Source organism: Narcine bancroftii, chromosome 5 (genome assembly GCF_036971445.1).
Source record: "Narcine bancroftii isolate sNarBan1 chromosome 5, sNarBan1.hap1, whole genome shotgun sequence".
Lineage (NCBI taxonomy): Eukaryota > Metazoa > Chordata > Chondrichthyes > Torpediniformes > Narcinidae > Narcine > Narcine bancroftii.
Genome location: NC_091473.1, coordinates 243,268,289 through 243,294,271, shown reverse-complemented (window position 1 = coordinate 243,294,271; position 25,983 = coordinate 243,268,289). Strand labels below are relative to the sequence as shown.

Below are 25,983 nucleotides of genomic sequence, written 5' to 3'. Positions count from 1 at the left end.
ATCAGTTTGTAAATTGGTAATGATTCTATTGTCACAATTCACATCTCACTTGGATCCATTTTTTTGTTATTTCACTTGTCTATTGATAATTATTACTTGGCAGGTTCTGGGATTTGCTGGTCAAATTGTGCAGCATTCCTCTCGTAGTTCCTGTTTCAGCTTTAGTTTTCTTGAAATAAATAGTCACAAGGGAGCAGAATAGAGGAAGAATTCACTTCCTTTGTGCATGGGAAAGTCTTTCCAGAGACATGAGGTAAGGTTATTGCAGTTAATGCCTGGAAGAAGAAGAAGGAAATTGGAAAGGCTTATGGGTGAGGGAAGTGAAGTCATGTCACACAAGAGATTTTGTGGTTCATCCCATATTTCATTGGTAGTGGGTTGTATAAAAAAAGGGGTGATGAGTTAGCATATAGGAGGGAGATTAAAAACTTGGCTGAATGATGCACCAACAACAATCTCACACCCAATGTCACCAAACCCAAGGACTTCAGGAAGGGAAAACCAGAGGTGTATGACCCAGTGGTTATTGGGGGAAATCTGAGGTGGAGAGGGTGAGCAAATTTAAGATCTTGGGAGATACTATCTCAGAGGTTCTTTCCTGGACCCAATACACTAATGACATTGTGAAGAAAGCATGACAGATCTTCTACTTCCTCAAGAGTTGGTGAAGGTTTGGTATGACATTGGAAACCCTGAGTGGATGCATCATAGTTTGGGTATGGGGACACCAATACCCCTTATTGTAAAGCCCTGGAAAAGGTAGTGTACACAGCCCATGACATACCTCCCACCATTAAGAACATCGACAGGAAACGCTGCCATTGAAGAGCTGCAGCCATTATCAAGGATCCACATCACCCAGCACATGCTCAGTTCTCACTGCTACCCTCAGGAAAGAGGTGTAGGTGCCACAAAACTCATGCCACCAGGTTCAGGAACAGCTGCTACCCCTCCAACATCAGACTCCTCAACAACAAACTCAATCAGGGACTCATTTAATGACTCTTTATTGATATTTTTCTCTTTCTATTGCAGTCAGTTAGTTTACATTTTGTTAACATGTGCATACTGAGTACATTTTTTGCACAACCAATTTGTCATAATTCTGTCTCGCCTGCAGGAATAAAGAATCTCTGGGTTGTATGTGAAGTCACAAATGTAATCTGACAATAAATCTGAAATTATATCCAATAAGGGGTGGGGAAATGTATGGATGATGGGATAGACAGAGCTGCTGTTGAGTGAAGGATTAGAATAAGTCACTGCCTTAGTGGAGGTGATATCAAGTAGAAAGAAGCTTGGTCTTGCAGCAGAAGGGTATGGGCGTGGGTTTGGTGAGCTGAAGATCTGGAAATTTGAAAGGAGTGGAGGAAAGGACAATTCTGACCTGGAAGAGGGGAAGGACTGAGTGGAGAAGGGTCGGAAAATTTAGGATGGAGGATGGTTTATGTTGGGATGTAGATCTAGGTTTTGGACTTGTGCGAGATCACTGGGGGCACAGTTAGCGTAGCTGGCTCGACAACCCTGCGCCAGTGACATATGTTCGAATCCAGTGCTGTCTATAAGGTCATATCTTCCCATATCTGTGTGGGTTTCCTCTAGATGCTCCGGTATCCTCCATCCTTAAAAATGTACGGGAGTTGTAGGTTAATTGGGTGTAGTTGGGCAGCACAGGTTTTTATTTATTTATTTATTTATTTTTTTTTTATTTATTTTTTTTTAAATTTTTTATTTTTCACACCATAAATCACAATAGCCATGATATACACTTTTTCTTTTCCACACATTTACAGTGACTTTTTCTCCCTCCCCCCTCCCTCCTCCCAAGCCACCCCCCCATCCCCCCCCCCCCCTCATCCATTTTAGTTATACAATCTAGGTTGCATTAATTCAGTTAGACAATGTTGTCATTCAACAAAAATACACCAGAAATTCTACTGAGTCCATTCTTTTCTTCTCTTCTCCTTCCATCAACTTAGGTAATGTTTGTTCCCGGTAGGTTTTCGCTATTGTATTTAATGTAAGGCTCCCATACTTGTTCGAATATTTCAATATTATTTCTTAAACTATATGTTATTTTTTCTAATGGAATACATTTATTCATTTCTATATACCATTGTTGTATTTTCAAATTATCTTCCATTTTCCAGGTTGACATAATACATTTTTTTGCTACGGCTAGGGCTATCTTGACAAATCTTTTTTGTGCATCTTCCAAGTCAATTCCAAATTCTTTATTTTTTATGTTACTTAGGAGAAAGATCTCTGGATTCTTTGGTATATTGTTTTCTGTTATTTTATTTAATATCTGATTGAGATCATCCCAAAATTTTTCTACTCTCTCACATGTCCAGATTGCATGAATTGTTGTTCCCCTTTCTTTTTTACATCGAAAACATCTATCAGATACTGTTGGGTCCCATTTATTTAACTTTTGCGGTGTAATGTATAGTCTGTGTAACCAATTATATTGTATCATACGCAGCCTCGTATTTATTGTATTTCTCATCGTTCCAGAGCATAACTTCTCCCATGTTTCCTTTTTTATCTTTATATTTAAATCTTGTTCCCATTTTTGTTTAGTTTTACCATTTGTTTCCTCATTTTCCTTTTCTTGCAGTTTAATATACATATTTTTTATAAATCTTTTGATTAACATTGTATCTGTAATCACATATTCAAGGTTACTTCCCTCTGGTAAACTCAAGTTGCTTCCTAATTTATCTTTCAAGTAGGATCTCAGTTGGTAATATGCCAGCGCTGTATCTCCCGTTATATTGTACTTATCTCTCATTTGTTCAAAGGATAAGAATCTACTTCCTGAAAAACAATTTTCTATTCTTTTAATCCCTTTTTTTTCCCATTTTCTAAAGGCAAGGTTGTCTATTGTAAAAGGGAGTAGCTTATTTTGCGTCAATATTAGTTTTGGTATTTGGTAATTTATTTTATTTCTTTCTACATGAATCTTCTTCCATATATTGAGGAGATGGTGTAATACTGGAGAAGTTCTATGTTGTACCAATTTTTCGTCCCATTTATATAATATGTGTTCAGGTATCTTTTCCCCTATTTTATCTAATTCTAGTCTCGTCCAGTCTGGTTTTTCCCTTGTTTGATAAAAATCTGATAGGTACCTTAATTGTGCGGCTCGATAATAATTTTTGAAGTTTGGCAATTGTAAGCCTCCTTGTTTATACCATTCTGTTAATTTGTCTAGTGCTATCCTCGGTTTCCCCCCTCTCCATAAAAATCTCCTTATTATTTTCTTTAACTCTTTGAAGAATTTTTCTGTCAGTTGTATTGGCAATGCCTGAAATAAGTATAGTATCCTTGGAAAAATGTTCATTTTAATACAGTTTATCCTTCCTATCAGTGTTAGTGGTAGCTCTTTCCAATGCTCTAAATCGTCCTGTAATTTTTTCATTAGTGGATTGTAATTGAGTTTATATAATTGGCCTAGATTTTTGTTTATTTGCACACCTAGGTATCTTATTGCCTGCGTTTGCCATCTGAATGGGGATTCCTCCTTAAATTTTGAGAAATCCGCGTTATTCATAGGCATTGCTTCACTTTTATTTACGTTTATCTTGTATCCCGACACTTCTCCATATTCCTTCAATTTCTTATATAGTTCTTTTATTGCTAGTTCTGGTTCTGTTAAGTACACTATCACATCATCCGCAAACAGACTGATTTTATATTCCCTGTCTTTTATTTTTATTCCTTTTATATTATTATCTCTTCTTATCGATTCTGCTAGTGGTTCTATAGCTAGCGCAAACAATAATGGTGATAGTGGGCATCCCTGCCGCGTTGACCTGCTTAAGTTAAATTGCTTTGATACATGTCCATTTACTGTCACTTTCGCTAACGGTCCCTTATATAATGCTTTAATCCAATTAATATACTTCTCTGGTAAACTGAATTTTTGCAATACTTTGAACAAGTAATTCCATTCTACTCTGTCGAAGGCCTTCTCTGCGTCTAGAGCAACTGCTACTGCCGGTGCTTTATTTCCTTCTACTGCATGAATTAAGTTAATAAATTTACAAATATTGTCTGTTGTGCGTCTTTTTTTGATAAATCCAGTTTGGTCTAAATTTACCATTTTCGGTACCTGTTCTGCTAATCTGTTCGCTAATAGTTTAGCTATTATCTTATAATCTGTGTTTAGCAAAGATATTGGTCTATATGACGCTGGTGAGAGTGGATCTTTCCCTTGTTTTAGTATCACTGTAATTATTGCTGTTTTACATGAATCTGGTAAGTTTTGTGTCTCATCAATCTGGTTGATTACATCCAGGAGGGGCGGTATTATTAGGTCTTTAAATGTTTTGTAGAATTCTATTGGGAGTCCATCCTCTCCTGGTGTCTTATTATTTGGTAAATTTTTTATTATCTCTTGTATTTCTACTGTTCCAAATGGTTCTGTTAATTTATTTTGTTCCTCTATTTGTAGTTTTGGTAGTTCAATTTTAGTCAAAAATTCATCTATTTTCCCTTCTTTCCCTTCGTTTTCGGTTCGGTATAATTGTTCATAGAATTCTCTGAAGTTTTCCTTAATTTCTTTTGGATTATATGTAATTTGTTTGTCTTTTTTCCTTGTTGCCAATACCATTTTCTTAGTTTGCTCTGTCTTAAGCTGCCATGCTAGGATTTTGTGTGTTTTTTCCCCTAGTTCATAATATTTCTGTTTTGTCTTCATTATATTCTTCTCCACCTTATATGTTTGTAATGTTTCATATTTTATTTTTTTATCCGCCAATTCTCTTCTTTTGGTTGTATCTTCCTTTATTGCTAATTTTTTTTCTATGTTTATTATTTCCCTTTCCAACTGCTCTGTTTCCTGATTATAGTCCTTCTTCATCTTGGTTGCATAACTTATTATTTGCCCTCTAATGAATGCTTTCATTGCGTCCCATAGTATAAACTTATCTTCCACTGATTCCGTATTTACTTCAAAGTACATTTTTAATTGTTTTTCAATAAATTCTCTAAAATCCTGTCTTTTAAGTAGCATGGGGTTTAATCTCCATCTATACATTCTTGGAGGGATGTCTTCTAGCTCTATTGCCAATAACAGGGGTGAGTGGTCCGATAATAGTCTAGCTTTATATTCCGTTTTCCTAACTCTCCCTTGTATGTGGGCTGATAACAGGAATAGGTCTATCCTTGAGTATGTTTTATGTCTAGTCGAGTAGTATGAGTATTCCTTTTCTTTTGGGTTTTGTTTCCTCCATATGTCCACAAGTTTCATTTCTTGCATTGATTTATTTATAAATTTGGTTACTTTGTTCTTCCTGTTAATTTTTTTCCCCGTTTTATCCATATTTGGATCCAAATTCAGATTGAAATCCCCTCCTATTAGTATGTTCCCTTGCGTATTAGCTACCTTCAAAAAGATATCTTGCATAAACTTTTGATCTTCTTCGTTAGGTGAATATATATTAAGTAGATTCCAAAGCTCTGAATATATCTGACATTTTATCATAACATATCTCCCTGCTGGATCTATTATTTCCTCTTCTATTTTAAATGGCACATTTTTGCTAATTAATATAGCCACTCCTCTTGCTTTTGAATTATACGATGCTGCTGTTACATGTCCTACCCAATCTCTCTTTAATTTCTTGTGCTCCAATTCAGTTAAATGTGTTTCTTGGACAAATGCTATATCTATTTTTTCCTTTTTCAGTAAATTTAGTAGTTTCTTCCTTTTAATTTGGTTATGTATTCCATTAATATTTAGAGTCATATAGTTCAGCGTAGCCATTTTATATTTTGTTTATCTTCTCTTTCCGTTTTTCCATCATTACCTTTCCTCCTTTTCCATTTCTGTTTTCTTATTTTCAACTCTTTACCAGACAACATTCCTACAACATCCAACATTTTCCTTATTCTCCTATTTCTATCTTCTTTATCCCCAATCTCCCCTTCCCCTCCTGAGTTGCCCTTTATCCCTTGTCGGACAACCACATCTCCCCTCTCCATTTGGATTTGCGAATCCACTCGCAAGCGTCAACTGATTTTGCAGTGACCGCTCTTTTCCCCCCACCCAGCCCCCCCCAGAAAAGATTTCGTTTTTTATATGTCACAAAGGTCACTCTTTTAGTTCCCTCCTTATTCTCTCTATTCCATTACCTTCCCTTGTTAATTCTTGTCTATACTTTCTATGTTTTCCTCTAATTACAGATACTTTCACATATGCCCATTGTCTCTATTCACTCTTATACCTCTTTACCCGCATACATATCAATCGTGGTCATTTTTACCCTCCTTACCCGTCTTCATCCCTCAGTCTATTTTTGTCTTTACCCACATACATATCAATCGTGATAATTTTTGCTCTCATTACCCGTCTTCATCCCTCAGTCTATTTTTGTAATTGTTCTGCAAATTTTCGTGCTTCTTCTGGATCCGAGAATAGTCTGTTTTGTTGTCCTGGGATAAATATTTTCAATACCGCAGGATGCTTCAGTGTAAATTTATATCCTTTCTTCCATAAAATCGCTTTTGCTGCATTGAACTCTTTTCTCTTCTTTAGGAGTTCAAAGTTTATATCTGGATAAATGAAGATTTTTTGCCCTTTATACTCCAGTGGTTTGTTGCCCTCTCTTACTTTTTCCATTGTCTTCTCCAGTACCTTTTCTCTTGTAGTATATCTTAGGAATTTTACTACAATAGATCTTGGTTTTTGTTGTGGTTGTGGTTTAGGGGCCAATGCTCTATGTGCCCTTTCTATTTCCATTTCTTGCTGTAGTTCTGGACATCCTAGGGCCTTAGGGATCCATTCTTTTATAAACTCCCTCATATTCTTGCCTTCTACATCTTCCTTGAGGCCCACTATCTTTATGTTATTTCTTCTGTTATAATTTTCCATTATATCTATTTTTTGGGCTAGTAATTCTTGTGTCTCTTTAGTTTTTTTATTAGATTCCTCCAATTTCTTTTTTAAGTCTTCTACCTCCATTTCTGCTGCTATTGCCCGTTCTTCCATCTTGTCCATTTTTTTTCCCCATTTCTGTTAAGGTCATATCCATTTTATTTATTTTCTTTTCTGTGTTGTTTATTCTTCTTCTTAAATCATTGAATTCCTGTGTTTGCCATTCTTTAAATGACTCCATGTATCCTCTAACAAGAGCAAGTACCTCCTTTACCTTGCCTATCTTTTCTTCTTCTATTTCCCTGTACTCTTCCTCTTCCTCTTCTTCTTCCTCTAGGTTGACCATCTGTTGTTTCTTTGCTGCCCTTTCCTCCTCTTCTTTCTTGTTTCTATTGTCTTCTGTGGTCTCTTCTTGCTGCAGGTGTTCTGCAGCTGTCGTTGCCGGCTGTGGAGATCGACTCCCCAGCTGGTCCCCCCTCCCGTCGGTGTGTTTTTTTGTATGCGCATCGCGCATGCGCGAGGAGTCGCGCATGCGCGGTTGCGCATTTTTACTCGGCTCTGTGAGCCATTGTTGTAGTTCTCTTTCTACCGACCTGAGGTAGTGGGGTCTTCTCTCCACAGCGGGCCTCTTCGGACAGGTAAGGCCTTCACCTTTTTCCTCCGTTGTCTTCTCTTCCTCTCTTCTTTCCGTTGATTTTGATTTTTCTCCTTTTGTCTCCATCTTCTTTCCACCTTTATATTCACTTTTCTTTAACTTGTATTTCTGTGCCTTTGTATTTTCTCTTGTTTTTCCCGACTTTTCTGGAGAGGGCTGGAGTTCACCGTCCGGCCACTACTCCATCACGTGACTCCTCGGCAGCACAGGTTGATGGGCTGGAAGGGGCTGTAAATGTGCTGTATGTCTAAATTTATGTCTAAAGTGGAGTGAAACTATGGGAAGGACCTGACAACAATTTTGTGAATTGATTGACAGAGATAGGGGAGTGGGCCTGAAGGATTAAACCAAGGATTAAGACGCTACCTCTTATAGATGTCTTCGATGGAGTGGAACTGATGTCTTTGATGATGCTGGCCGAGATCACAACTGTCTGTATTAAAATGTTTAATTTCAACATTTACAATTTCTTTTTATTTTCTTATCCAGTTGAGTAGCTGCACAGGTGTCAGTGTAGAGCCACAAAAACTTCATCTCACTTCTTGTCCTAATGTTATTTTGGAAAAATACCATTTGATATTACGCACGTTTAGAATCAGAAGGGTACAGTATACCACATGTAAGTTTTTTTTTACTGATAGAAAAATAAACTATTCCTTCAGTGTTGCCTACTGTGCCCTCCCTGCAGGTTGAAGGGATAGGTGAGCTATTGCTGCAAGTTTTATAAGGTCAGGAAGAAGTCATTGAATCACAAATCAGACCCTTCAGTTGGCATTCTGGGCTAGTCCCATTTGCTTGCATTTGACCCCCATCTTTCTAAACCATTCCTATTCATATATCTGTCCAAATGATTTTTGAATATTGCTGTTGTACCTGCTTCTATAATTTTCTCCAGCAACTCATTCGAGATAAGACTATCCTTTGGTTATCCCTCAATTCTCTCTTAAATCTTTACCCCCTCACCTCAAATTGTCTACCCTGGAGAAAAGACTGTGAACATTCGCTTTATCTGCACCCCTCATGATTTTATATCCCTTCATCTGGGCACCTCTCAGTCTCCTATGCTGTGAGGAATGAAGTCCCAGCCTGTCCAACCTCTCCCTATAACTGAAACCCTCTAGTCCCAACAGGATCCTGGTGAAACTCCTTAGAATCAGAATTTATTGCCATGAACATGTCACGAAATTCATTGATTTTTCAGCAGTGGTCACGGTGCAAACATTGCTATAACATGACATTAATAAATAAACAAATTAGTGCAAAAAAAAGAGAAAGTGAGGTAGTGTCTGTGGCTTATTGTTCATTCAGAAATCTGATGGTGGAGGGGAAGAAGCTGTCTTTGTGCCTCTGGGGGCTCGTCTTCAGGCTCCTACACTTCCTGATGGTAGCAGTGTGAAGAGGGCACAGCCTGGGTGCTGAGGGTCGATGAGAATAGAGGCTGATTTCTTAAGACACTACCTCTTATAGATGTCTTCGATGGAGTGGAACTGATGTCTTTGATGATGCTGGCCGAGATCACAACTGTCTGTATTTTTTTCTTATCCTGTGCATTGGCACCTCCATATCAGATATTGATACAACTAGGGAGTTGACTGGTTCAGAGTGGTATGGCTTTGGCTCAACAGGCTTCGGTGAGAACGGGTAAGAGATGGGGTATAATAGGAATTGAAGTAAGAAAGGGCCATCCTATTTGAGGAACAAAAAGGATTCAGCAGGCAGGAACAAATAAGGGCAGGTTTTAGATAGCTTATATTTTCTGCTTCTAGTCATAAACAGTGGGAATGAGAGCCGAGCAGGGGAATGCTCCTCTTGCAGAATGTTAGTCATCAGGGAAGCCAGTAGAATCTGCGAGGTGCATCCAGCTGCAGCTCCTGACACGTTGAGTTAAAGAACTGGCACTGGAGTTGGATGAACTCCAGATAATTCGGGAGGTAAAAGGGATGATAGACAGGAGTTACAGGGACAGGAGGACAGTAGATGGGTGACATTCAAGAGAGGGAAAGGGAACAGGTAAGCAGTGCAGGGCACCCCTGTAACCTTCCCCTCAATAACAGCTAAACCATTTTGGATACTGTTGGGGAGGACAACCTATTTGACTTGTTACGTGCACAGTTTCATGACTCCAAAGGAAATGGGCCAATGACAATTTTTCTCAAGCAAAACTAAGTTCAGCCACTTCAGATGATGATCTTCCCATTTCCAGTTAGTTTTGTTTCTTCACGCTCATCTATCATTTCCTTTTGTGTAGCTCCTTCACCATTTTTGTCATTTTATGCTCTATATTCTGCAATGCCACAATCTTTTGTTCTTTCCTCTCTCATCTTTGCTTTTACTCTGGAAATTTCTGCTATTTTGATGAAAGGTCATTGGTATAAACTTTCTTTCTCCCACAAACACTATCTGGCCTGCGCTGCAATTATGCCATTTTATGCCTTTCAGCAGGTGTTGTATTTTTCCTTTAGCATGTCAGGGTAGAAACCATTTATAGGAATGCTGAGAGTTTAAGGGAGGGGATTTCAGGGTCGCTGGGGAATAAGTCTGCAAATCTGCCTTTTGCCCAGACTTGAACAGTTCAAGCTATTGAGCAATAGCAATAAAGCAATTGGGAACAGTCTAACAAGAGAATTAGTTTGGGCGGTAGGTCAGGAACATTTTCAGATGTAGGAAGCATGAGACAATTTTAAATCAATAATGATAATCTTTAAATATTTTTTGTGCTGGATTGGGTGCTAGGGGTGGTCAATAAGTTTGAGAGTGGTGGGTGCAGGGGAATTATGTGAAAGTGAGAATATGGCCAAAATTTGTTTGATTTTGAGTTTATTTGGGCAGTGTGAAGCGCCCCCCCCCCCCAAAAAAAAATCACTTCTGAGCACTTCCTCATCAGCACCAGAAATGAATTGATTTTTGGATCTACAAATCTGGCTAATTATTACTCCTGTTCAATATTTCAAGATTTAGAATTTTTTTTTGTCATGTAATAACACAGAAAATGTGACATTACACAAAATTTCCTGTAGTCTAAAGATTCCCCATTAGCAGAAATTGCCCTACAGTCAGAAAGAGAAGCAGGTTAAAGATACCATTATTGTCACGTAATACCTCTACTTCATTTAGAATATACCTGAAATTCTTTAACTTTTGTCTACCATAAGGCAGAGAGTCGTCACTTCGTTTGGCGACCCTCACTGAAACCTACAGCACCTGGTGTTCCCAGGTGGTCTCCCTTCCAAGCACTGACCAGGCCTGAGTTTGCATAGCTTCAGGCGCATTCAGGCTATTAGGCATAGGAATTTTACTCTTTGGCTAAATCTCCAGGAAAATAGGTCCACTGGGGGAAACATAGTGTGACAGTAATTGAAGTCAACTGGAAAAATTCATTTGAAAAATTTTAGTGCAGAGGAGCAGGATGGAGACACTCCTGTATCTTAGGATACTTGGAACTTTGTGCAGTGTTTAGAGAAATGCTGACTTCCATCATTTCATTAAACTGGAAATGAGAAAGCATTCGGGTCTAAAGTTAATCACAAGCAACTTTCTGAAAGAGTTATGTTGATGCATATGTACAACATGAGTTTGTTTTTAATTTTAAAAATTTTGAGGTACAGCACTGTAACGGGCCTTCCAGCCACAGGCTTGTTCTCCCTAAGTACATTGATGAACCAATTGATCCACTAACTTGCATGTTCTTTGGAAGGTGGGAGGAAACCAGAGCACACAGAGAAAATCCACATGGATGTGGGGAGAAGGTAAAAAACTACTTTCAGCTAGCACTGAAATAGAGTTGCACTAATCACTAGGCTCGTTAAAAACACGGAAATGCTGGAGGATTTCAGGTCTGAAATGTCAAGTAATACATATCTTTACCTCCTATGGACATTACGAGACTGGCTGTTTCTCTAGCATTTCTGTGTTTTTTTAACTACAATCATTGCATCTGCAGACTTTCATGTTTTACACTAACAACAGAGCTAACACTGTGGCCCAATAGTGTTAACCTAAATTCTAAAAGGATGCCGTGGGGTTGAACTATCAATGCAGCTGAGCTCCTGTTAATTTTTTTGTTCAAAAAGATTTTTTACTGTAATTTGAAACAAATGAATTGAATGATTTCCATGGAAGTAATATCTGAGAACAGAGGGCGTTGGTTCAAAAAAAGATGGCCGGTTGGGGTGGGGGGGGGGGGGTGGTGGGTAGTCTGAGGAAGAATTTTTCTCGAAGAAGGTGTTTGAAGTCTGGAAGATGCTGTCTGAAAAGGGGATGGGCTTTGATATTCGTGCAACATTTGAATAAGGGTGAATTACGAAGGCATAGCTGGTCACAAGAGCTATAAAAGATAGGTATTTGATTGTCAGCACAGATATGATGGGCTGAAGGGCCTGTTTTGTGCTTTCTGATTATATAGCTAAAGGCAACTATTGGATGAATTACAATTAAATTGACAGATGAATTAACTGACTTTGGGAGGTGAGGTTTGTAATTGCAACCACCTTGGCAAGTTGACCACCTAAATTGAATAATCTGTCCTGAAGCATTGTAATAAAATAAATCTACCTCTGGCTTGCTTGCCATTAAATGATTTCTCCTTGCAAGAGTTGCAAGGTTATTAAACTTAATCAATGTTCAGTTTTTAAATGCATGGGGAAGCCCAGAATGAATTGAGATATCCTGAGGATGACTGACTTTCTGCATGGCAAGCCCCAGGCACAGGTCAGTGATTAGTATTTTGCCCACTGAATGGACTGGCCTAATGTATGACCGAGTGTAACAGCCATCTGCACATCCACTCCAGCTGAAGTGTCACGCATAAATGTCTGCACTGTTTCATTTCTGGTAAAGTACTTTCCCCATTACATTGGCTTTTGCTTATTTTTTATGTAATGGAATTTCCACAAGGGTGCGGTGCTTTATGTTCTTGCAAACTTTCATGCTTCACTAGCCGTGGGGAAGAGGGATCATCCTCTGGAAATCTCCCGTCTGGTATTGTTCCCCTGGGGAGAAGGAGCACTATCTGGAATTGTTACTTCTTTCTCTGAATGTGCCACTATGGAGCAGCACTGACTGACTGGTGAAATATTACTTCTGCTGAGCAGGTTTTCTGCCTGAACTGAGACTGCACTGTGACCCTTGAAGGTAGATGAGGTGCACGCCTACTGTGGGCACCAGGTTTGCCGTGTGACCCGATAGGTGGCAGTGAATCCCTATTTCAGGCCATTATTTGGCCACTGCTTGGCAGGGCGGTGAGCAGTGCTGTGTGCCACTTTGAGTAGACAGAACGGGTTTGTCCTATTGTCCGCATAGTATTACACGAACAGCTGCAGATGTTGATTCATCAAGGAAGCTTTCAGACGAAAGCAACGAGTGCCATTCAGATGCTGATTGCTTTCACTGTTGCCTTGTGAGAAAGCATTTCCAGTCGGGCTGACACTCACTAACTTCCCACTATTCTTACCACTCACCGCCTCTCACTTTTGAATAACTATTAAATGGCCTTGGAATCTCTCCAGTATATGCAAAAATAGAGGGAGCACTGATGCACAGCGATTAAAAATAAGGGGTAATATTTTCCTGCATCCAGGCCAAGTAAACCAAAGAGAAGCTTCATGATGGTCACAATTTTTCATTTTTAATCCCTCCTCTGTTCTTGTCCATTCTGTCTACCAAGCCCAATATCATGGTGTGCCTGCTAAGATGGGGATTTCAGCTATCTAAGGCTTGATCTGGCTAGGCCGAACATCATCCCACACAGCCTTCAAACAAGTCTCTTTCTTTTGTTCTTCACTTCTCATTTTCTTTCTGTCTGAATTTGTCTCTCCCACTTGTCCTTTCAACTTGGCCGTTTCTATTTTTTTATCTTCTGAATTCTTCCTTTCTTCTCTCTCTACTTCCTCCCTTCTTGTCTTAAAAACAAAGAAATGCTGAAGGAACTCAGATGGTCTCACAGTGTCCATAGGAGGTTGAGATATATTACTGACGTTTCGGGCCTGAGCCCTTCTTCAAGGTATGAAGAGCTTGAAGAGTCAATTCAGATCATAGTTAGGGAAGAAATGGAATTAGTTCTATGGGACATTTTTTCCCCCAGGGTAAAGTCATTATTGCACAGCTGTTGTGAGAATTTCCTGTCGACAATTTTCACATTTATCTTCTGGAGTGGCCATTCACACAGGAAGGATGTTTTTACTAAATACTTGAATTGCGGTATTTTTGTAGGCTTCACATGGGTCAACATAGACTGTGATGAAGACCCTGTGTGAGACGTTCAGCGTCACTGCATTGATGTCATCAATGACATCATTCATCTGCATCCAAAAAAGCCACCAGACAGGAGCAAAATGGCTCTCGATCCACAGGTCAAGTTAAAGTTAGCAGCGAATGTGTATAGCATTACTAGAATGAAACTTAATTTCATGCATGCATATTTAAAAATCCCACTTTGCAGTGTCGTGAGCTGAACATGTCGTTGCATGTCATCATGTACGTCGTATTCATTATCCCGTTGTTGCAAACCACCTGCAGTTTAGTTTAGACTGCAGGCAGTCTGCAAAATTGTCTAGGGCTGGTGCAGGAAAAATTATGGAACAGGAATGAGTCACCCATTTCCATTCTGAACTGTTTGCACAGCCTGCGTTGCGGGAATTTTACGAAAATTTCCATTACACAATCGCTGTGCAAACCTATAATTGGTTCTTAAGGAAGAAATCAATGAGTTGTGGTATGGTTCCTTCTACTCCTGTCAGTGTGTGTTCTCTCACCTCCTATAGGCATTCCTTCCTTGCCCATTCTGTACTCATCCCTCTCTCTCACATCCTCCCAATATTGGTTCCTCTATCTCACCCCTCATATCTTTCTTACTCTCTCACCATGCCATTCCCATCCCTCTCTCTCACTTCCCTTTTGCCTGTTCCTCTTTTTCTCGTCCCTCCCCATGCCCATCTCTCCCTCATTCCTAAATGTGTCTGTCACTCCCTGTGAAAAGAAAACACTGAAATGCTGGAGGAACTCAGCCGGTCTTTCCAGCATAGATGTTGAAAAGTTCCGCTGAGTTCCTCCAGTATTTTGCCATGCTTTGACTGCAATCACAGTGTCGCAGACTTTTTGTGTTTCACTCTGTCTCTCCCTTTCTCTTGGCATCTCTGAAACTTTCTTATTTCTGGAGACACACAGGGGACTACAGATGCTGGAATCTGGAGCAACAGACAATCTTCTGGGAGCACTCGAGTAGCATCTGTGGAGAAAAAAGGATGGTCACTTTGGGGGGGGGGGGGACCCTTCGTCTGTATCTCTGTTGTCACTCAGAACTATATTAGGCATTGTTCTCATTATATAGAGTTTACAGTATTCCCATTGCTCCAGTCCCAGAGTTAGGCTGGATTCTTAACTTTGCTCCAAAGTTGCTGAGCAAGTTCTTCTATTGTTTCAAAATTGCTGTTAAGAATGACTGGTGAACCACAGCAACTCCACAACCAGACCATCGTTTTTCTCATGGTAGCTAGTGTTTTTTAAGGAATTACTGACCTTGCTGACCTCTTTCATGGAGGGGCTGATTCAAGTTCGTTTATGTACAAAAATGCAGTGATAAAATATAGCTTTGTCCATCTAAGTTAAAAAAGGGAAATGCTGGCAACACTTGGCAGGGCTAGACAGCATGGCCGGAGAAGGAAGGAAAGTTAAATTTACAGCTCAATGACTCTTTAAAAAAAAAATCTGGACATATTGCAAGTTTTAAGAAAGCAGAGAGATGGGGGGGAAGCGGCAGGGAAGTGGAAAGGAGTATCAGTAATATCTCTCTGACAAGCTCAAGATGATAAAGGACCACTTCTGCTCCAATGAAATAATAGAATCAGAAACACAATTTATTGAGGCATCGATGGGTGGGCGGGGCCAAAATGGGGGCTGGGGGGGGGTTGATTTTGCACATGATATATGGAAAATACAAGATTTGGGGGAATAAAAATGGGGGGTTGACTTTTACATGATTGTGATAGTACAGATTCTATGTAGATGGTCGTGTAGGATGACTGTGATTGGCTGAGAGTGTAGCCACACCTACTGGCAGGTCTTAAAGGATTGCTCCTAGCCAGACCAGGTCATTCTGGACTGGTCGACCTACTTGTGATATGCTCCAGTCTTTTAGTTAATAAAAGCCTTGGCTTGGATGAACAAGTCTTTGATTCTTTCGACGTGCTTTACAATGATATTGACTATTAAATGCCTATATATGGTATTTCTTAAGGATGATGTGTGACCTGCTGAGTTTCTCCAGAACTTTTGTGCTCTTGATACTAGCATCTGCAGACTTTCATATTTAGCAATATGTTAGGTGTGGTCTCACCAAGACCAAAGATGGTGCTTGCTAAACACCCTACCTTTTGCACTCAAATCTTTTCCCAACACTATTTGCCATCTTATTTACTTGCTTACTTTCAGAAGCTGATGTACAAGGACACCTAGGTCCTTTTGAACATCAATATTTGCCAATCACTCATCATTAAAATTATTGTCTGCTTTTCTGCTATTTCTACTGAAGCGATTACCTTGACATTTATCCATGTTATGTTGTATAAACCATGCATTTGCTCACTCATTTAACTTGTTTAAATCACTTTCAAGTTTTTTTGCATCCTCTTCACAATCCATGTTTCCATCTTGTTTTGATTAAACTTAGAAACATTACTTGAAATTCTTAAAATCTCCAGGTGCTAGAAATCTGAAATAAAAACAGAATAAAAAGTGTGAGCACTTGAGGGTCGTCTTGGAAAGAGAAGTATTTAGATGAGCAAATGAAATTTTAAAATTTAATTTATTTAATTTTAAAATTTTAAAATTAATTTAAAAAAATATAGACGTAAGCATGGTAACAGGCCATTTTGGCCAACGAGTCTGTGCCGCACAATTTACACTACATCAACTGACATCCCCAATACATTTTGAACGGTGGGAGCAAACTGGAATCCCCGGGGAAAACCCACGCAGACACGGGGAGAACGTACAAACTCCTTACAGACCGCGCGGGACTTGAACCCCGGTCTGCTCCCGATTGCTGGCACTAACTGCTGTGCCAACCGTACCGCACTAATGACATGGAGTAGAAGTCTATGGGCTAAAGGTTAGGAAATGAGGGTCGTACAGATGAGTAACTCATGGTTAGCAGAGACATGGTTTGAGGTTGATGTTCCTTCATTGGAAATATTACATTCAGTTCCCTACTCCAGATCATTGATATGTATGACTGAGATCTGGAATTGTTGCCTTGATTTGAGTCCAGATGATAGGGATATTTTCTAAAAAGGATTGACAAGCAATCTCCTGGGCGTCCACAAAGCTGATGTGATGCATAGTTACTATTTCGGAAATGAATGAGTTTGATTATGATTTTATCTTCATCATTTTCAAGATTTGGAGGTTAGTGAGAAGTGAACCATTTAGGATTGAGAAGCAGAAAACTGATTTTTGCAAAGGAGTATGAATCTTTGGAATTTTCATCCCTTGAGGCCATGAATGCTAAGTTACGGTGTATTTTCAAGAGTAAGATTCAGATTTCAGATTTATTGTCAGAGTACATACATGACATCACATACAACCCTGAGATTTTTTTTTTCCTGCAGTTAAGGCAGCATGACCACTTATTAGTATTGCAAAGAAAAACTGACTTAATGTAAGCAAACTGACTGAGCAATTGCACAAGTAAGAGTCCTTAAATAAGACCCCGATTGAGTTTGTTGTTGAGGAGTCTGATGGTGGAGGGGTAGCAACTCTTCCTGAACAATGGGGTGTGAGTCTTGTGGCTCCCATACCTCTTTCCTGATGGTAGCATCGAAACAGAGCATGTTAGTGGGTGATGGAGATCCTTGATGCTCTCCATTGGCAGTGTTCCCTTCAGATCTTCTGGATTGGGAAGAAGGTTTAGCTTGTGATGTCCTGTGCTGTGTCTACTACCACTAAGATGAATAGATTTGAAAGGCAAAGGGAATTGAGGGATTTGGTGAGAGAATTAGCATTGTGATAAATTGCCTTGATTGTAATAGATGAAAGAAAAAGAAGCTTGTGGGCATTTGTCTTACTACTTCTTGATTTAAAAGAAAATTAAACAGAGCTTGTATTGTAGTTGCCATAATGCTGTTTATGTTATGTGCGTACTTGACCAAGTGTGGACTTAAGTTTCGGGGTGAAGGTCAGAGTAGCACTGACTCATCCAGTGGAATTATAATACGTGACATGTCATCCAGTGGAATTATAATACGTGACATGTCATCCAGTGGAATTATAATACGTGACATGTCATCCAGTGGAATTATAATACGTGACATGTCATCCAGTGGAATTATAATACGTGACATGTCATTTTTTTGATCATCAGGCAGATTTCACATGTTTGAAAATGTAAATTAAAGCCTCAAAATGAATTAGAGGAAAGACTTGAAGCTTCTTTTAGTTACACTGCTAACTTGGGGTGTTTCCAATTCTATATTTATAAAGCTATGTTACATTTAAATTTTTTTTGGTTGTTTATTGTTAAATACGGCTTTGAATGTTTGGGACCATTCTCATCAAATTCAATAGAGATTCAAGATATAAGCCAATAGCCACCTAGTGTTAAGATATAACTTGACAAAAGTTGGCAGCTTTGGATCAGAAGGTTGTGTGTGCATTTAGATTTAGCATGAAATCTGGGCTCATACTTGCCAACCATCACTGAGGGAGTGCCACACTGTCAAAAGAGCTATACTGATGAACTGCTGTCCACTTGGATGGATAATACCAAGGGAGCAAAGCACTGTAGGAAATGATGATCAATATGGGTTTATTGTCCTATACATTGTACATCTGCATCAAATTCTTACTTGCTGCAGCTGACCAGCTACTTTATAAAAATACAACTAAAATAGTATGTTCTAAATTAAATTGAAAAGAGATAATAAATATAAAAAGGCAGTAAATATTCACAGTTACCATTAATGCAAAATTTAACATTATAATAGTGCAGGCACTCCTGTGGTGTAGATGCAGTCGATGATTTGTTTTACAAGCAGGGGTGTATCTAGGGCATGGCACGTGCCCTGGGCGCTACTCGAAGTGGGGGACCACTTGAAGGGTCTCCACTGAGCCAGCACCATGCTGCTGCTTTCTTGTCCTCCTTGACCTCTCATTTGATCTCAACTTATACAACGCAAATACAACATGGCGCCCACAAAAGCCAGCTCACGCGAGACATCCTTGTCGCTATTTATTTTGACGCATTGGCTACCCCTGTAATCGGTGCTATTTTGTGTTGATACACCCCTGGTAACAAGAGAAGATTCAAGAGACTGAGAAATGTTGGAAATAAACTGATCTTGAATCCAGAGGTGCTGGCATTCAGGCTTCTGTACCTTTTACTCAAAGGTAGAATTGAGATGAGGTTGGGAGCAAAGTGATGGTGTTCCTTTATGAAGTTGGCTGCCATCTTGAGGTTGTGTCCTCAATGAATGGTAGGTCAGAGCCTGTGATGGGCCTGGCTATGTTTGCTACTTTCTGCAGTCTTCCGAGTTCCTGAACGCTCAAATTACCAAACCAGGCTGTACTGCAGCAGTTCAATGTGCTTTCCACAGCGTACCTGTAGAAGTTTGATGGTATTTGGCGACATGCCAAATCTCCCTGGATTTCTTAAAGATCAGTGGTTTTCAAACTTTTTCTTTCCACTCACATATCACTTTAAGTAATTCCTATGCCATCGGTGCTCTGTGATGAGAAAGGGATTGCCTAAAGTGGTACGTGAATAGGAAGGGAAGGTTGTTACTGAAATATTTTGCTTGAGAAAAATTGTCATTGGCCCATTTCCTTTGGAGTTAGGAAACCCTGCTCATGACAAGTCAATGAGGTACGATTAAAACAACAGATTTCAAACCATTTCTTTCCACTCATATAACATTTTAGGTAATTCCTTATTAATCACAGAGCACATATGGAATTAGGGATTTCTTTGGGGGAATGTGAGTGGAAAGAAAATGTTTGAAAACCACTGTTATAGATGTTTGTGTGCATTCTACTTGGTTACTTCAATGTGCTGGCTCCCGGAGAGGCCTTCTGATAGACTCCCAGATGCAATGTTGCAGGAGAATGAAACTGATGGAGCTCTGCACTAACAGAGAACCCGTACTGATGTTGTACAGATAGAGGAGCAGATATAAGACAGCTCTACACACAGAAGGTATTAAACTGAGATTCTCACCTTCCCTGATAGAATGGATATAAAATATTTCAAAATGATAAGGATGCTTCCTGAGTTTTTTTTTCCTTCTTAACATGAGGACAGTAGCACAAAGTTCAGATAATGTGATATTCAAACATGGAATGAACTGGGTGTGATATTCAAACATGGAATGAAGTGGGATATGAATCTGAACCAAAACCTGGAGTGGAATGAATAAATGAAAGTTTAAAAAAAAATTTAGTCTGTTACGAATGTCTGCAAGTAGTGTGTTTTATTTATTATGCAGTTTCACCACTGCCATGTTGACTTGTTTCAACATGAATACTGGAGTGAGTTTGCATAATAACAGCAGTTCAGTTTAAAAATAGATCCTTAAGAAGCCTAAAAGAACCCTGTAATGCACTATGGCTGTACCATAATATCTCTGATCTGGCTGCTATACTTCATACCACTCCTTTGCCTATACTCCCTTCAAAACAGTCATCACACGGTGTGACAGAAAGGATGAGATTATGGTTTACAGTGACTCCCCATTCTCACCTCTTGGGGCAGACCAAACACCACCCCAGTGAAATCCACAAGGCACAGTCTGCGTAGTGATGCGGTCCATTTAGTGAGTGTGTGTGCGAGTGTGAAGGAGTAGTTTGCTAGCTGGTATGCAATGAGTTAACTGTGATATTGCGGATCCTCGGGCTTCTTTGATTGTGTGTCAGAGCTCTGCCTGCTCTTGTTGAGGCATTTCAAGAAGTGGGAAGGTCCTGAGCAATATCATAACTTGAAGTGACCTTGTTGAGTGTCAGCCCCATGCAGTTTATGGGAAAGACACGGGGGAGACTGTAGACTACTTTCCCAGCCCTGTGGGATATTCCTGCTAAATCTTTCTTTTGCAGCTTCTGAGGATTTCAGAGCCGGATTTATAAGAGGATAGGGGTGCAGCACTGAAAACGCCAGGTCAACAGCATAAAGGAGGTAATTGTTTCAAGTCTTTTGACTGTTTCTTTTTAACAGCTAGTAGCAAGCAGCACTGAGAGAAATCTGATCTCTTCGCTGGAAAAGAAAGCATTTGATTATGTAGAGTAGCTCTGATAGCTTTGCCTTGTCCTAAAGTATTTTACATCCCATGCTTCTGAAATGTTATAAACAAAAACAGAAAATGTTGGAAAAACTCAGCAGGTCAGGGGCAGCATCTGTGGAAAGAGTTAACATTGGAAATTGAAAATTCCTCATCAGCTTTCTTGTCATTTGATTCCCACATTTGAAATGTAATCACTGATGTGATAGCTTGATGATTAGATCCAGAAACGCAATGGCCTTATTGATGGAAAAATTCCGCTGTTAACAAATTGGCCATAGTGTTTTCTTTCATCCAATCAATGACTACATGCCAGAATTTAAAAAAAAATTCTTTGGTTGCACAGTGATTTGAGATGTCCAGAGGTTAGGCATGCCAACCTTTATTCTTCCTGTTCGAGTGTATTGCCTTTTAAACTGCTGTTTTGTCCTTTAAACCTTGCTGAAAGGAAATCAAAAGTAAATTTACAAGGCAGGAAAGATCCAATTTGCGGTGCAATAAAAAAAAAACCCTTGTATCCAGAATTCATGCAACTGGCAGTCTCAGGCAACCAGAAAAAAAGAGGAAAATAAATTTAAAAAATAAAATAAATAAGAACAAAATAATAGGTTAAAAAAAAACTCTAAGTTTAAAATTGTAAATATTCTCTGAAGTGACAAATAAACCTTTGGTGAAGATGGAAGCAAATATTCAGCCAGTGGAGGGCCTCGGTCGTGCTTTGGTCTTAGCAGATGTTTGAATAAAGTTGCGTGAAACAGCAATGGCTTTGCCCAGGATGAAGAGCTGGTTGATGCTGTTCACCATTGGGGTGATTCTCTTAAAGTGTCTGCTTATCCCTACTTAGTAAGAGTTGCCCCGGTAAACTTGGTGGAGGGGGATTTAATTATCTATAATGTTATTGTTCATTTTTCGGGTGGCTTCGTGGAGGGGGAGGAACCTGCAGATACAGCAACGGTTAAATGTTTTCAAAAAATGTGACTGAAAATAAAGTAAAATACTTTAAGGTTTATCAAGTGAGGTTTGTTCAGTGTAAGGACAGTACAGTATTTTTGCCTTTTAAATTGTTTATTCTTAATGCAGGTGTATTAGTTAGGGATTGTAAGAGTAAGTCTCAAGCAACCGGAAAATATACTTATCTGGCATCTACTAATCCCCATAGGTGCTGGATACCAGGGATTTTACTGTATTAATGCTGTAAGGAATGGCAGAATGAAATATAGTTATTGCATTAGCATAAACATGTACTTTATGTAAAGTCCAAAATTTGGTGCAAACTCTTCCATGAGAAAACATTTCACATGAAACTAAATACTTACGATGTTATGGTGACTTTGTACAGCAGATATGTTTTATGTGAGATCCAGTGTATAGCTAATTTTACACTCTTCCTTACATGTGCCTTCAATCCACATTTAGAAGAATGCTAACCACAACTTCTGTTTGGTCATATTTTTGGAGTTTCCAAGTGTAAATGCTGGGAAAAAAAATCAATCTAGAATGGAGAACCAATATATGGTTCTTTTTAATTGGAGAATTAGCTGCAATTGATGGGCCATCAGGTTCTTGGTTATCAAAAGAAATGAATGGTAAGATTTGGCTTGTTGAATATATGATATATTGGTCTTGGATCAGAGCCATGTAGAGTAGAATCTTGAATACCTTTCCTTCTATGTGTGCAGTAAGGATAGGGTTTGCAAACTTGGCAATAAAAATGTGGCATATAGGAAGAAGAATTCAATGGATAAACCAAATGAGTTTAGAAATCTTAGAACATTACAGCACAGAAAACAGGCCCTTTGCCCCTTCTAGACTGTGCTGAACTATTATGTTGCCTGGTTCCACAAGAAAACTTTAAAAAAAAAATTTGCTCATTCTGCTGAAAGATCATTGGTCCGAACACTCTCCCTCCACCAATGCTGCTTGACCCACTGAGTAATTCCAGCATCTTGTTCAATTTCACACTCGTGGCATCATCTGTACCTTGATGTTGAAAAAATACAAACTCATTTCAACTTGAGAAGCATGTGTATTTATACTCTTATTTATCTGTAAGCTCTTTAACAGTGAAAACCTGGCAGACTCCCGGATAATGAGGAATGGGTAAAAAATGCTGGCCTTGCCTGTGACATAGATCCATTAAAACAAAAATCATAAAGCCCTACAGGATAGGACAAGACCTTTAGCCTGGTTGCCCATGATGTAATGGGGCAGAATGGCCTGATTCCGCTCCTATGTCTCAAGATCTCATAGGAACCTTGAAGAATACTTCAAGCATCAACACGTAATTTTGGCACCACGCCACATGAGACCATTAGAAGAGGTGGTCAAAAGTTGGGGTACTTCGAAGATGAGGAAAGAAATGGAGAGACATACAAATTGAGGGAGGGGATTCCAGCAATTGGATCTTGCATTTCAAGTTAAATGCTTATTACAACACAGGGGCCATTTGGTACATGACGTTTTTGCCAGCCTTCAGTACCGCACCCTTATTTATCCTCATTTCCTTTAGCCCTGCAATTTGTTTACTCTTACCAAACTCAATGACTATCTGTTAGTTTTATTACTTTTCATCTATGCTAGGGGATAGTCTACCAGAATGGTTGGAGTATGTGGGAAGAAACCAGAGTACTTGGCTGAAAGCACCCTGATATGGAGAGAATAGTGCAAACTCCACACATGCAGAACCTGAGGCTAGGATTAAGTTCAAGTTTATCATCTGACTGTATGTGTACATCCTGAAGAAACAGACCATGATACACACACAATGCACAGTACATGATAATCACATATGTACATAAAGATTTAATTAAAATAAATACATTTTTATATATGGCCAGCGACTGGAGTTCGAAGCCAGCGCTGTCTGTAAATTTGTACATTTTCCCTGTGTCTGCATGGGTTTCCTCTGGGTGCTCCAGTTTCCTCCACTCTTCAAAAAAAAGTACCAGGGTTGTAGGTGAATTGGGTGTAATTGGGCGGCACGGGCTCATGGGGCGAAAGGGCCTGTTACTGTGCCGTATGTCTAAATTTAAATGCAAATTCAATGTCCATGTTCAAACAAAGGGAGCAAAAGATAATAGGAAGATAATAGAAAGAAAGAAGAACAGAATAAGAGGGACCCTCCCACCCCCCCCCAAGAAACAAGAAGAAAGGGGAGAAGAAAAGAGAAAGAAAAAGAGATTGGCTTCACCTAGGATAAACCCCACTCCCATCAAGGGACCAATAACTTGACTTATCTAGGGCCCTCAGCACTGCAAGCACTGGTGGGGGGCGAGGGGGGAATCGTTAAAGATTTACCCCGATGTACCTTGGGTAAGAATTCCATATTCTTGAAAATGCATCACACCTGTTTCTGAGGTTAGAGGTGATATTCTCCAGGGGAAACACAATGATGCATTTCTATCATCCAGCAAACTAAACCTAGTTGGGATTCAGATTTCCAAGTAACTGCTATGTACTTCGTGGCTACTGATAAAGTGAGCTTAACGAATTTTAATTGATATTTTGACAGCCTCACTTTAGGTCTTGTGTCTTCTAAATTCCCCAATAAAAATAATTCTGATCCCTGAGGGCATCGAATTCCAGTAATGTTTTTCCAGGAGGTTACTGAACTCTTTCCAAAAAGGCCTCATTTTAGGGCATGACCAGGCTGAATGCAAGAAAGTATCATTTTCTTGACCACGATGATTTACTCAGTTACAGGATACTGTTCATCAATCTCACAGTTTGTGGGAAAAAAAACATACTTCCCAGTCCCGATTCTGATGCACCTCTGCCTTCTTCTTGATCAAGCCCAGATCTATAGAACTGTAAAGAAGCAATTCTCTTTGCTGTGCCACTCAATACAGCTCAGAATGCTATACCTACATCTTAAACATACCACTGCATTTCACACCTTAAAAAAAAAGGAAGTCCTTCATATTTTTTCCTCAGTGATTGATAAATCAGAATTTGATTCCCATGATCTATTGGTTATGGTGATTGAGAAAGCTTGAAAAAGTGGCAATTGGGATCAAAACGTTAGTCCTGTTTCGAGAGGCTCCCTGATATGTACCAAGGCTGCTCGTAATGATAGAATGAAGTTATTCTTGTGTCAATTTAGCATTTTCCCCTCTTCTATCTCCAAAGTCTTATTATTTTAGCATTCATAGCTTTATTTCCTGTGTGTGGGGAGACAAACTAGTTGCTCTCAGAACTTGTGTTATTTTCTTCAGGTGCACCTGGGTCTGCATTCGTTTGAAAATATTTTAAACATTGATTTCCCTCTCTAGGCATCTCCCCTACTGGTTATCACTGATACACAGCTTCCTCTCTTGCTAAAATAATAAGTTCCAGTGATTTTTGAAAAGGGGAACTGTTGCATAAACCCAGTGGGCCAGAAACAAATTAGTATTCAGTACTGTTTGGAAGCACTTACTGTTTGACAGGGCTTGAATATCAATCTCATCTGATTGATTTATTTTTTAATATTGTCATTCATTTGTACCTTTTTCCCTTGAAGCTCCATTTTCTTGTTCTTCTCACATGGTCATGTTTTTAACCATTCAACTGAAAGGCCTCGACAATGTAGATGTGGCAAGAATGTTTCCCATGCTAGACAAGGGGGAATAACTTCAGTATAAAAGGGCATCAATTTTAAACAGAGATGTGGAGACATTCTTTCATCAGAGGGTCGCGAGTCTATGGAACTTGTTGTCACAGGCAGATGTGGAAGCAAGGCCATTGGGTGCATTTATTGAAAGGTATTTGATTAGTCAGGGCATCAAGGGTTTTGGGGAGAAAGTCGGAGAGTGGGGCTGAGTGGGAGGGTGGATCAGTTCATGATTAGAGTGGCGGAGCAGACTCGCTGGACCTATTTCTACTCCTGTATCTTGTGATCTTGTGAACTCTGGCCTATGAACTGGCTGAGGCACTTTGCTTGAGGCTGAAGTATGTGAGCCTCCTCACTCTTCCCTTGTCCTCTCCTTTGAAAGCTTGTTATGTTTTCTCCTTGACGCCATCTTCCTGCAACACAAAATTGTGAATTCCTTGCATTCTTTCTCACTATTATATAGACCTTAAACCAAGTATCACGTAACTTGTGTGTTAACATCTACTTGGAAGAAGTCGAAAGACAAAATCAGGATCTGTGTTGCAGCTTTCAAGATTTTCAAAACTGTTCCCACATCGATGTAAACAAGGAAATC

At 39.4% G+C, this 25,983-nt stretch overlaps 1 protein-coding gene across 8 annotated transcripts in view; it reads left to right on the top strand.

Annotated features, from left to right (window-relative positions):
• Positions 1-25,983, top strand: part of tfeb (transcription factor EB) — a 101,555-nt gene that overhangs the window by 15,787 nt on the left and 59,785 nt on the right. For 5 of the 8 annotated variants that reach the window (XM_069941867.1, XM_069941860.1, XM_069941863.1 and 2 more), the window contains one exon: positions 20,616-20,694. The exons of 2 other annotated variants lie outside the window; for them this stretch is intronic. The gene's annotated coding sequence lies outside the window, so the exon portion shown is untranslated. Of the gene's footprint in view, positions 1-11,232; positions 11,285-20,615; positions 20,695-25,983 lie in introns of all 8 variants that reach the window. One more of the 8 variants, XM_069941865.1, reaches the window with a different exon arrangement.